Genomic DNA, 13,864 nt, shown 5'->3' with positions numbered 1-13,864 from the left:
AAAAAAACACATAACAGTCTGAGCTAACAGAGACTAGGGGGACAGGAAAGCCTTCCGGATAAAGTGATGCTTCACCTGAAACCTGAAGCATGAATAGGAAGTATCAAAGTGGAGAGGAGTATTCATGACAGAGGGAATGGCATATGCAAAGTCCCCAGCAGGAGAAAGAGAGTGGCCTGGTGAAGGGCTGGTGCTGAAATTCAGACAACAGGACAGAAGCTGTGGAATCATCAGACCTCACTCATGGCCTGTCCCTGCTCAGCTATGGGAGGATTAAGCTGAGACTGACACCCAGTGTCCTAGTCCTGGCTTTTGCAGTTTGAGAGCTTGGAGCCACTGATGCTTAGTGACAAGGGTCAGGCACCTGGAGAAAAAGTGGAAGGAAAAAGGCCCCACTTGAGCAACCAGAGGCTTTGATGGCTCTGAGGCTCCCGTGAAGTAGCATAGCATAGCACAATTGTAGCAATCAGCTCGTAGTTGTTGGCAAGTCACACTTTCAGCGTCTCCAACCCCTCATCTGAAAGATGATGAGTTTAGGTATGGACCCTCCTCACTCACATTCTAGAAACACTCAGCAACAATAGTCCCTATATGGTTCGTTCATTCTTAAGTGGGTCACGTTATTACTAAGCTAGCCTACATTTGGGAGTGGGAGGAGGAGTTATTCAGATGCAGCCAGCAAGCCTCTCTCCAATTCACTTTTTTTTTTTTTTGGTGGGGGGAGGGGTTAATTTTTTGTTGTGGTGTTGGTAAAATATGCATAACATAAAATTTACCATTTTAAACACTTCTAAGTGCAGAATTCAATAGCATTAATTACACTTGCAATGTTCTAAAGCCCTCACCACTATTTCCAAAATTTGTCATTCCAATTCACTTTTTTTTAAACAGTGAAGATAGTTTCTCTTTTTTTCCCAGTTTAATTGAAATTTGATTGACATACAACATTGTATTAAAGGTATACATCATAATGATTTGATAGTGTATATGTTGAGAAATAATTACCACAATAAATTTAGTTAACTAATAATTACCATTTAGTTACTAAATAATTACCACAATAAATTTAGTTAACTCTAATCACTCTTTTTAAAAAGATTTATTTATTTTTAAAGAGAGAAAGAGTGAGGATGTACACAAGCAGGAGGAGGGGCAGAGGGGAAGGGAGAGAATGTCAGGTAGACTCTGTCCTGACGACAGAGCCCAACACCAGGCTCCATCCATCCCAGGACCCTGAGATCTGAAACCAAGAGTTGGACACTTAACCAACTGAGCCACCCAGGTGCCCCAACTCCAGTTCACTTTTAAACAAGTCAGGGCAAGTTCTACAAGTGTCCTCATAATCCATGAACCTGACCATCTGTCTTGACTCCCGACTTGGATCTTGAGAGATCTGATACTGCTCTTAAAAACAAATGATGCTTCTTACTCCTTGTATAAAAATGTGTACAAAGGGTAAAAAGAAAGAGTAAACTGCTAAATAATTAAGCCCTCTCCTTCTGCTACTAGGTAAGTCACCTTGTTCAAAATCATAGTGCTTAATACTGCAAATTTATTAAACCCATCTATGTACCTAGCACTAAGCTAGTTGCTTTGCACATGTCATTTGACAGGTAGATAATATTTTTCCCACTTTACAGATAAGGGAATAGCTATAGTGGAACCAGATTTTCAGCCCAAATCAGTCTGCTTTTAAGATTTGGTTCACCCCTCCATACTTCGTTACTTCTCCAAAGGCAGCTATAGGGGAGACCTGAAGAGGGCATTTTGAAAAATGAAGAAGAGCAAAGAAAGACCAAAATTAAATTTGAGCTCATGCTTAACCTACTCAGATTTGTTCTGGTCGGTTTTGTCACCTAAGTTCTAGCTTCTCCAATTCAGTCTTTCTTATCTCTCTGGCCCATGGAATTGATGGTATTTACTGCCCCACTTTTCAACAATAGTATGTGGCTCAATTACTTAAGAAAATCCTTAGAGCATCAGGGTGCTTAGCAGGCAAAAGGGGTTAAAAGCCCAAAGAAGGGCTGAGCTCCCTGCAACTCAGGTTGGCACAGAAGGCCAGGAATAATGAAGCCAGTTGAACTGCCCACCCTCCAGAACCCTTGGCTGTGAGTTTTAACAGAACAGAAAATAAACATTGAGACAAGGGAACTGTCAAGTAAATTGATATTAAGAGTTCAGATTTTGTTTTCTTTTTCCCTTACCAGGTGTGCTGTGAGAATTCAAAGCATAAGGAAGGAGAATGGGTTAAAAATAGTGTAACAATAGCCAGTGTGACAATAGCATGATAAAAAAGCATCGTGAATTATACAAGAGGACTCTAGAAAAAAAACTTAAAAGGAATAAAAGCAGAGGCAGGAGCAAGCACACAAACACCATGGGATGTTAAAAGGCTCAGAGTGAAACATAGTGAAACATAGTAGGATATCATAAAATAAAAATAGAAAAATAAAATAAAATAAAAAAGAAATACCGGCTTCAAAAGTATGAAGATTTTTAGGGACACCTGGTGGCTCAGGCAGTTAAGCATCTGCCTTGGGCTCAGGTCATGATCTCAGGGTCCTGAGATGGAGCCTCTGCATCTAGCTCCCTGCTTCTCCCTCTGCCCCTCCCCCCACTTGTGTGCATGCACTCTCTCCCTCTCTCTCTCAAATAAGTAAATAAAATCTTTTTTTTTAAAGAAGTATGAAGATTTGTAAATAGAATTGTTTGTCCCTTGGAGCGTCTGGGTGGTTCAGTGGGTTAAGCCTCTGCCTTCTGCTCAGGTCATGATCTCAGGGTCCTGGGATCAAACCCTGCATCAGGCTCTCTGCTCAGCAGGGAGCCTGCTTCCCCCTCTCTCTCTGCCTGTCTCTCTGCCTACTTATGATCTCTCTCTCTGTCAAATAAATAAATAAAATCTTTAAAAAAAAAAAAAAAAAAAGAAGAAGAAGAAGAAGAAAGAAATGTTTGTCCCTCAGGGTGAAGTCAGACATCAGTATCTTGGCTTGCAGGGCCCTCTATGTCTTGCCTCTCCAGCCTCATCCCTTCTGCCACGATGAACAACTCTCTCAAGAACTGCTTGTTCTCTCTCCAAGTCCTCACTTCCCTTCTCTGACATGTCAAAGTAGGTCATATTTCCCACTTATACCTTCTGACAGCTCCATGCTAACCTTATTATCCTTGTAAATATTGCTCAACATCTACTTTCCTGCTAGATGATCTGCCCTCCCAGGGTAGGTCCAACTCTACCTTGTTTATTGCGCTATTGCCAACCCTAGCACTGTTAGGAATAAATGAATGAATGTTGGTGGCCATTTAGGTTTCCAACTGCCTAACTTCATGACATTTGAAGAAAACAATTATTTCTTTAGTTCATGTAGCATGTCAGAATTTAACAAGAGAAGCAGAACCAACATAAAGAGTTTTTCATTTTTTAAAAATCTATCCATTCAGTTATTATAAGGAAGTGCCTTACCCAGATGTAGGAACCGGTTAAGCCAGCCTGGTATCCACAGGGCGGGCAGTCAGAAAGCAGAGATCACAAACAGGCCAGGACCTCAGAAGAGTGAGTGTGATGAGGAGAGTATCTTGCAGAAGCCAGGGCTCTCAGTCCTGGAGTTGAGTACACACACTTGGCCAGGCGTCAGTGAAATCGAATGAAGATCCAGCTGGAATGGAAAGCAATTTCAGGCCCAGCTGCTGCTTCTGCTGCTTTACACCAACAAGGCAAATCAGCAGATCAGCAGCACCAACATCAGTTTTGTCCCAGGGTGTAGAAGAAGATTTTACAACTTTCCTTCTGCTCGTGTGTGTAAACTCTCTAGCATCATGGAGGTCTTAAACCCTCTTTTTTAAAAGCTTTTCTCGGGGGTGAGGGAGAATTGGATGAAGGTAGTCAAAAGTACAAACTTCCAGGTATAAGATAAATAAGTACTGAGCTGGCATTTTGACTTTGGTTAATACTGCCATAGGAGATATTTAGAAGTTGTTAACAGAGTACATCCTAAGAGTTCCTATTGCAAGAAAAAAAAGATTTTAATTTTCTATATGTATATGAGATGGTGGATGTTAAGTAAACTCACTGTGGTAATCATTTCGCAGTATTAATCATACCATCATGCTGTGCTCCTTAAACCTTATACAGTGCTGTGTGTCAATTATATCTCACTAAAACGGGGGATTTTCTGCTGATTAAATCACCTGGAACAATATCCCTTTGGTTAATTTAAAATCAGCTGAGTAGGGACTTTTATTATATCTGCAAACTCCCTTCACAGCAGCCCCTAGATTGGTGCTTGGTTGAGTTGGGAGTGGGGAGGGGGCGTGTCACCCAATAGTTGCTGCCAAGCTTTCAGCTGATGGTTTTTACAAAAGAATCTTCTTTGTAGCTCACTATACCCAGGAACCTACTAGACAAGGAATTCAGGAGGATGTAGTTCAGCCTAGCCTCGTGGACACATCCCGAAGCCATCACAGGTCACATCGAAGGACAACTATCTCCATAACCTCCAGTCTGACCCTGAGTGAAAGAAATTAGTGACCGAAACGAGCAACATTCCTAAGTGGGAACGGCCACCTTGCTAGGAGAAGCAAGGCTGACCCTGCAGAGGCAAAGCAAATGAGTAACTCCAAATTAGCTTAGAGCTAATCACATTAGTGGAGCATGTTCTTAAGAGTAGAGGAGGTATCAGGAGCTCTTCGAGCCAAAATAGTGGGTGGTAAGAATAGATTTCTATCAGAAGCCGGGGAAACCCCATTCCATGATTCCAAGATGGAATATAGGTGTTCATCAATGAAAGTGTTTGAAGGATTGAATCAATCAGCCAAACAATGCCTCCTTCTAACTCATCTATTCAGAAAAGATTAAGGCCGGATGTGAAACTGTGGTGCTAAGACACACTGCAGTGACCTTAATGGAGTGTTCCTAGGGCAAAGATCAAATAGCTCCAGCTATAGGCCAAGAGTTCTCTTAAGAAAGAGCCTTTGAGGGCGCCTGGGTGGCTCAGTGGGTTAAAAAGCCTCTGCCTGGGACGCCTGGGTGGCTCAGTTGGTTAAGCAGCTGCCTTCGGCTCAGGTCATGATCCCAGAGTCCTGGGATCGAGTCCCACATCGGGCTCCTTGCTCGGCAGGGAGCCTGCTTTCTCCCTCTGCCTCTGCCTGCCTCTCTGTCTGCCTGTGCTTGCTCGCTCTCTCTCCCTCTGTCTCTGACAAATAAATAAATAAAATCTTTAAAAAAAAAAAAAAAAAAAAAAGCCTCTGCCTTCAGCTCGGGTCATGATCCCCGGGTCATGATCCCAGGATCCTAGGATCGAGTACCGAATCGGGCTCTCTGATCCTCGGGGATCCTCCTTCCTCCTCTCTCTCTCTGCCTGCCTCTCTGCCTACTTATGATCTCTGTCAAATAAATAAATAAAATCTTTAAAAAAAAAAAAAAGAAAGAAAGAAAGAGCCTTTGACTGAGAGAGAGCTATCAAATGGGCTGTCATCGGTCCCTTAATGGGTACTAGATACTTTTTTGTTGCCATTTCTGCATTGCCGGACACACACGTACACACACACACACACACACACGGGACTACAATAGACCTTGCACAGCTTCCAATACAAAGTTAGGAATGAGAGCTGAACATCTAGTTGACAGTGACAATCTGGTAATCACAGAAGCCCAGGTATGACTTATCTTGAATAACCAGTGATTGAATTATGTGCCTTTGAGCTTAGCCTATACCAAATGCCTCTGGGAAAGGCTTTAAAAAAAAATTCAGAATTTGCTCTCTGGCTTAGAGTGATTGAATTATGCTGTGGGCTATGGTAAATTCATTGCAGTGCTATATATAGATGAAGGGCAGTTCAGTAACCCTGGGGAATTTTATCTGCCTCATTCATTCATCCAGAGATGCTGCTTACGTAAAGCCAAAATAGGCACAACCAAAAGGGCATCGAGGGAGAGTGATTAAAGTTGATGATTCAAATAGAAACCAAGAAAACAAGCAAGCAATTAACGGCAAAGATCAGGACTAGTCCCGTTGCAAAGATCAAAGCAAGAAATGGGCCTCTGAAGACAATACAGTACCTTAAACTTCTTAATAGTTTCTAGAGGCAAATTTAGAAATCTCTTTCCAGAGAAAGCCACAGCCTCCAGCTGTTCTTTCTCTGCACATTCAGGCATAGACCCTCATCACAGTCTCTCAGGGATTTACACTTCACACTGGTACAGCACACTCATCATCCCTCCTAGAAATACTCCTCCTTGACCTCCAGGCACAGTACCAGAAAGTCAATTAAGAACCATTTTAAAATGTTACTCAAGCAACTCAGAGATAAGCAAAGATACCGACAAGTTCCAGGAGTTCCCCTTGGCCAAGTTTACCACTGAGTTATTTTATTAGACAAGTGGTTTTTAAAGGAAATCATTTATCATAAGGTTGCAGGAAAGGTCTGTTCCTGGTCTCCAGCTGCCTGTGGAAAGAGTCTAGAATTGGCTGGAGTAGCTCTAAGAGGCTGGAAATTCAGTTCATGGTCAAGTATGTCAGTGTTTTAAAACATTCTAACAAACCCAACAGCACCATCTGTAAGGACTGCATAATTTGCAAAATTTCTTGCTAAATCAGCTGGCCAAATGCAAAGCCAATTGCTTTGGCGTCGGTACAGCAGCGTGCTGCAGCCGGGAAGTATTTTAAGTGGATAATGAGTAGTCTCTTCTCTCAATGACTATATTCAAATAACTTCCACTGCCTAAAATATGCAAAGTTCCTAGTCGAGGCTGCCCTAGGAACTTCTGCCCCCTAACTCAGAGTTTGAGTCTTTAGGGGTTGGGAGGGAGTTATTAGACCCCCCTTCTCTATTGATATTGAAGAAAGCAGTTGCCAAGCAAAGAGCTCAGACCCTTCCCAGCTCTCACACATACACAACAGCTCACATACACACACAGAAAAACTCAAAAACACAGCTCACATTAGTCCTGAGCTAGGCAAGGCTTACATCTACTGCAGCCAAGAATAGCAGCCAAGTCTTTAATTTACTTAGTTACAGTATCTCCTCTAAAATTATTAATTATTTGGGTACTTCAGATGCCCTTTTTTTAAAATGAGGAAACACAGGTAGAAAGTATTTCTCAGCCTTTTGCTCTTGAGAAACATAGTTCTTCATTGGTTATCCATGGAAAATGTTCTCTCTCTCTCTCTCTCTCAAGTAGCAAAACAGATGGAAGTTCCTTCTGTGAAGAAACCAAATTCTATACTCTTTATATCCAACCATCATTTACCTCCATCTCTATAATTTAAGAAATCAATAGACATGCAATAAATGCTTGATTATTTGTTTATTAAGTGCGTTGCTCCCCCAAGTTACTTTAGAATCTTACCACTCAACCCACAGTTCACAGACAAGAGCACCAGCATCATGAGCTCGTCAGAAATGCAGACTCGTACCCCAGACCTCCTGAATCAGAATCTGCATTTTAACGAGATTTCCAGGAGACTTGTAAGCACATCAAGGTCTGAGAACCATTTTCGAATACATCGTGATTCGTACACTCTTACTATTGGTCTGGTAAGGTCTGTCACTCCTCAAAGATTATTTCTTGCCATCGGGGACACTTCCGTGGAAGCAGTGAGTAATAACTGACTTTATTGGGCACTAACTGTGTGTCCGAAGTAGAGGACACATAGTTAACATGATGGGAATTACAAAGCTAGAAAAATGGGGAGGTAGATCAGAACTTTATCTAGCTTTCAGGTCCACATTTCCCATCATTGGCCTGTAAAACCAGGTGGGGACCAGCAATGTTACAGAACTCTCCCCTCTTCTGCAGGACGTGTGACATCCCTGTCTTCCACCTGCTAAATGCAGTATCCTGATGCCCTAAGATCCACCCCCCCATTTCTAGATACCCATGGGGGTGGGCCTAGCTCACCCAGAACCAGTGTCTTGTGGCTTTCATCTAGTGATTTTGAGAAACTAGTTTTCTGGAACTTGTTTCTTTCTTCCAATGTTTGATCTATTTATAAAATTCTTTGACATTTTACATTTTATTTTTCATTTCAACAGAAGGCTATAACTATTGAGTATCTACTCTATGCAGTCTAAAAGATAAGGTCCCTGCCTGCCAGCAGCTGACCATCTGGTTAGAGAAATCAGGCCTTAGCAATTCAAGGCACTCCATGATTAAGTCTAGAAATGACAGCAACAGCAACAACAAAAAGACATAGATTCATATTCAGACTTTATACCACTTATTACTGGCAAGTCTGCTCTAAGCTTCATTTCCTCTGTCTGTAAAATGGGGGCATTACTAAACAATGCATGTAAATTGCCAACACAGTACCTAAAGCATGACACCTGCTTAGTAAATATTAGCTACCCCTATCGCTTACCATCTCCTCCGAACCAGTGTAGATATAGGACAAAAATGAGATGGAGAAAGGATGTGCATAAGGGAAGAGACAGCATTCTAGGCAGGAGGCATAGGCTAAGCAAAAACTTGGTGTCAGGAGTTAGCATGCCTAAGGAAGAAACTGTACGGGACTCACAAACTTGACAAAGTAAAAAGTTCAGGTCAAGGAGTTATGACAAAGGAACATGTGGAAGAAAAAAAATGAGTTTGAATTTGCACAGAATCTCCTGGAGATTTCTGAATTTCTTTAGTACCATGACTTTCTAAGAAAAATGTGTAAACCTACAGAAAAGTTAGACGTCTATACTAATGAGCATAAGTGTATCAATTACCAGTCATTGTCTTGAATAAAAAATAAATACCTAGCATTGCTATGAGAGATATTTAAAATTTTTATTTAAATTCAAATCTGTCATCTAATTTTTTTCCAACTTCACTAAATGTGAAGCCCAGATCTAGGCTGATAAATAAGTTTACATAAAGAATATAGTTAGTTCTTCAAGTTTATAAAGTCCACAATTTCAGCATAAAAGAGGATTAAAAAAGGATCCCAAAATATCTTAAGATGTCCAAGAAGCTATTGCTACTACTAGTGGGTTCAAATAGCTTGCTGAGCATTCTTATTACTGCTTCTCATTAGTAAAAGTCCTATATAACACCCAGCAGAAAATAATCAGCAAATCAATTAATTAAGGCCCTATCGACACTCCTCTTGCCACCCCCAATCCAGTCTTTGTTGTAAATAAGCTTTCTTGCCTACATTAAAGTCATTAGTTCTCCATATGTAAATAGTAATGTCCTTTAATTTAAACTGATTAAATATCAGAGAACAAATTTCAATCCACTCTTTCTGATCTAGCCAGGATATTAAAAACATAGAGCATTACTGTCTTACTTAGCAAATTTAACACAACTGTATACACTTTTGAATTCATTAATTTCCAGATTCACCTTCCCCCGAAGGACATTAGCCAGAATGCTATCTTTAGCTATAATACACACACACACAAATACTATAGTAATTAAAGAAACCACCCATTTCCTTCCCCCTAAGTTCCAGGAAGCTATGTTATTTCTGTGGACCAATTTCTATTTGCCAACTGTTCTCCAGAGCCTTTAACGGAAAATAAAATGTACTAGAAGCTATTCTTCAAATGACAGCCAAGAACACATCTCCTAATATCTCCTCCCTTCAGAGGAAAAAGCAAAAAATGTTTGTGTATATTTAAGACCTTTATATTTAGGATTTTGTTAAATCCTGAAACGTGTAAAACCTCACAGTGTCTTGAAAAGAAATGTTTGAAAGAACCTCTGGTCTCTAAAGTTAGCTAGATTCTCTGCAACATTCACCTCTTATTTTGGCTCCTCTAATTATCCCTTTTAACTTAATGTTGGTTATTTTTATTTCTTCCATCTTTCCTCATGCCACATTGTTTACGACTGGTAAAAAGAAAAAATTATATTTACATATATTCTCAGTGGTAATTTCTCAGAGTGTTCCCCTCCCCCAGTTACACTAGGGGAGTTGGTGAGGGTTTTGGCTTCTTTTATCCTTTTCCTTCTTCAGTCAAAACAGAATAAATTATCCATATAATCACCAACAAACAACTTCTTAAGTATTTCCCACTCCTCAAACTTTGATAACACGAATTAGGTTTATCTCAACCAAGTGTCACATGTGAATTACTTCATCATGAAAAGGGAGATGGGGGCGGGGTGGGGGTGGGGAGAGACTTACTTCCTTCTGATTTGGATCCAAGACCCCCAGAAGGGAGCCCAGGCAAGACATCGCCATAGCAATCCCCACACTCCAATCTTTTCTCTCTCTGTTCTTTTCCCTAACAAATACCTCCCAGAAGGCCAGAATATTTTGTTAGAGAATCTCCAAACTGCTAAAATCCCAAACAGGACAGAAGCTTTAGCAAAAGTTTAGTAACTGATACTTATTTTCCTCATTATGAGCAACACAAAAAACAACCTCCCCTTCCTGCTCCTCAGACGGTGCCCTTCACTTCCTGTCCAGGTCAGATTCCTCTGCTGGAGGTTCACCCAGGGCTTCACTTCCTGCTGCCTCAGAGCATGCTTCATTTCCTGTGAATTTGCTGCCAGTTTTCCTCACGGGCTTCTTAGCCTGTACCCCCATTTGTTTACCTCTTGCTTATTCCCAACGCCTTCTCAACTTGTCTCCTAGACCTGCCATTCTTTCCCTGTTCTTTGCCCACTCACCAGACTCACCCTTCCTTAAAAACCATCTTTTTCACAGAAGTCCTTCAGTAGCTAAGGCCAGTCTGTACTTTTTAGTGTCCTGTTGATTCTGGTTTGCTTTATTAGCTTAATAGTGAAAATCAACATGTGTTTTAAAGGCCCAGTGCCTCACACTCAATTAAGAATATTTGATATCTGAATTGTGCTGCTTATCAACTATGAGCTATGCCTTGGTTTTTTAGTTTTGTTTATTGTTGTTTTACACTGAGCAAGACCATACCTACCAGCTACCTCTCCTGATCCCCAAGGTTAAATTAAGTTCTTCTAGTCATTCTTCCTCATAATACCTTACACTTTTTATTGTTTCATTTATGACCAGTGTAACAAATTCTCTAGTTATCTATTTGATAGTTTTCTCTGCCATGACCTATAAATTTTATGAGACCAGGAAAAAGCCTGGTGGTCCCTTTGTCAAGTTGTCCTCTTTTTTTTTTTTTTTTTAAGATTTTATTTATTTATTTGACAGAGAGAGATTACAAGTAGGCAGAGAGGCAGGCAGAGAGAGAGGAAGGGAAGCAGGCTCCCTGCTGAGCAGAGAGCTCAATGTGGGACTTGATGCCAGGACCCTGAGACCACGACCAGAGCCAAAGGCAGCGGCTTAACCCACTGAGCCACCCAGGTGCCCCAAGTTGTCCTCTTTTATTCCCCCCTTATTCTGCCTTCCTCACTTTCTGCTGCCAACACAAACACAGGGCTTGGCACATATTAGAAGATCAATAAATACATATTGAATGCACCACAAAAAGAAATGGTAACTATGGGAAGTGATGGATATATTAATTAGTTTAATTGTGGTGAATATTTCACAATGAATACATATATCAAATCATCACTTTATACACCTTAAATATATATACATTTTTGTCAATTATACTTCCTAAAGCTGATAATTTTGTCAACTATACTTCCTGAGCAGATAAATGAATGAAAGAATGAATGAATGAATGAAAACTTCTCTCTTTTTTTCATCCCCACTGGTTTTCTTTCAGTGCTACACCTAGTTCTCACCTCCAACCATAATGACCACTTGGCACCAGTAGGACCAAAGAAGTACATCCCCTGCCCCTGGTTGATTATGCAAATGACATTTGAGGGCCTTCCAGGAATAGCATTCAGGCCCAAGTCACAGTGGTAAGACTTTTGTTTAACTGTAATAATGCATCTTTCCTTAATCATTTCCATTAAAAAAGTAATCTCCCTTTATGAATGCTCTCTACGTCTCTGCCGATGCCTTATATAACCTGACATCTCTGAGTTCTGTGGTGACAGATTTTGACATACATATAGGAAATTCTTCTTCAAATGCGAACAGAAGTTGGGAAAAGAGTGCTTTTCTGCACTACTTTGCAAAAACCACTAATGTGGAGTGGGTTGCACAATAATAAATTATTCAGATCATAAATCTTAAGTAATTAGTTCATCATGATCAATACAATCTAAGTGAATTGGTGTGTGGCATTCAATTTTCGTAATATAATTAGTTTTGAAATATTCAAATTAAGGAGAAAAAGATCATCATAAAAAGTACTGAGTCTCCTGATTAAGTAGAAGAATACTGCATTTTGCTCTTTATACTAATAAATCTAAATTATGTTCTTTTTCCACTTACATAAAAATTTCTTTTTTTTTTTGTTTTGTTTTAAATTAAATTACGTGTGACTGGAGTTACTAAAGCCCTAGCCATTGAGAAATATTCGAAGAATGATGGAAAGTCATCAAAGGTCATTTGCTGATGAATTTGAGTTATCTCATCATGAGAAAATTTATTTTTTTCAGTAATTAAAAGCCTGGCCGTTTTGGGGTGCCTGGGTGGCTCAGTGGGTTAAAGCCTCTGCCTTCTGCTCAGGTCATGATCCCAGGCTCCTGGGATCGAGCCCCATATCGGCTGTCTGCTCCTCAGAGAGCCTGCTTCTTCCTCTATCTCTCTACCTGCCTCTCTGCCTACTTGTGATCTCTGTCTGTCAAATAAATAAATAAAATCTTTAAAAAAAGAAGAAGCTGGCAGTTTTAAAAACTGGTCCCTCGAACCCACAAAGAAATTTTCTTTTTTTTTTAAAGATTTTGTTTATTTATTTGACAGACAGATCACAAGTAGGCAGAGAGGCAGGCAGAGAGAGAGAGAGGAGGAAGCAGGCTCCCTGCAGAGCAGAGAGCCCGATGCGGGACTCGATCCCAGGACCCTGAGATCATGACCTGAGCCAAAGGCAGCGGCTTAACCCACTGAGCCACCCAGGCGCCCCCACAAAGAAATTTTCTAAACCACAAAGAACAGATAAGTTTTCTTTCTAGAGAGAAACTCTGGGTTATTATTCTATTCATATGTCCAATATAAGCTGTGTCATTTCCATAAACTTATTTTTGTGTTCCGGACTTGCCAAGATAATATATTGTCTCCTGTTTTCGAATTTTTCTGAGCTTGGAAAACTGATGTCTACATGGCTCATTAAAAACATCCTCGGGCGCCTGGGTGGCTCAGTGGGTTAAGCCGCTGCCTTCGGCTCAGGTCATGATCTCAGGGTCCTGGGATCGAGTCCCGCATCGGGCTCTCTGCTCAGCAGGGAGCCTGCTTCCCTCTCTCTCTCTCTGCCTGCCTCTCTGTCTACTTGTGATTTCTCTCTGTCAAATAAATAAATAAAATCTTTAAAAAATAATAAAAAATAAAATAAAATAAAAAAACATCCTCAATGAATTCTTATTGTTTTGGGTACAGTTTCTCAACCTGAGGACGACTGACATTTGGAGACAATTCTGTGTTGTGGAAACTGACCTGCACATCGTCAAAAGGTTAGCAGCTTCCCTGGTCCCCACCTTCTCAACGCCAGTAGCATCTCCCAGCTGTGACAATCAAAAGGTCTCCAGACATTGACAAATGTCCTGCGGGTAGCAAAATTGCCCCCAGGGTGAGAACCACAGTTTTTTCAGTATTATTTCCTTCCAAATAAGAGGCATTATTAAGTCATTATCTTTCTTTCTCTTTATTCTTTATCAATAATGCTAGTAACCATTCATGGAACAATATTTACAGCCTCCCAAGAGAAATTCAGAACAATTAAAGCAAATGGAGAAATGCATTTCATGCAGAAATGGATTTTTTTTCCCTTTTCGTGATTATCCAAGTAGTTTTGTCTCTTGCCTCAAACTCTGCTCTGACACCTGAGACTTGCAGCTACACCAAAGGGACCTTCTGTGGGGTAACTAATAAGCAAGAGCAGTATAGGGCAG

At 40.6% G+C, this 13,864-nt stretch overlaps 1 long non-coding RNA gene across 2 annotated transcripts in view; it reads left to right on the top strand.

Annotated features, from left to right (window-relative positions):
- LOC122891942 overlaps nt 1–13,427 on the top strand; it is a 114,691-nt gene extending 101,264 nt beyond the window's left edge. For both annotated transcript variants that reach the window (XR_006381340.1, XR_006381339.1), the window contains 2 exons: nt 11,632–11,773; nt 13,353–13,427. This is a non-coding gene — a long non-coding RNA (uncharacterized LOC122891942). The remainder of the gene's footprint in view (nt 1–11,631; nt 11,774–13,352) is intronic.
- The last annotated feature ends 437 nt before the right edge of the window (nt 13,428–13,864 follow it).

This window comes from Neovison vison, chromosome 12 (genome assembly GCF_020171115.1).
Source record: "Neovison vison isolate M4711 chromosome 12, ASM_NN_V1, whole genome shotgun sequence".
NCBI classification, from domain to species: Eukaryota; Metazoa; Chordata; class Mammalia; order Carnivora; family Mustelidae; genus Neogale; species Neogale vison.
The sequence above is the reverse complement of the archived record's forward strand: the minus strand, read 5'-3'. Positions and strand labels throughout refer to the sequence as shown.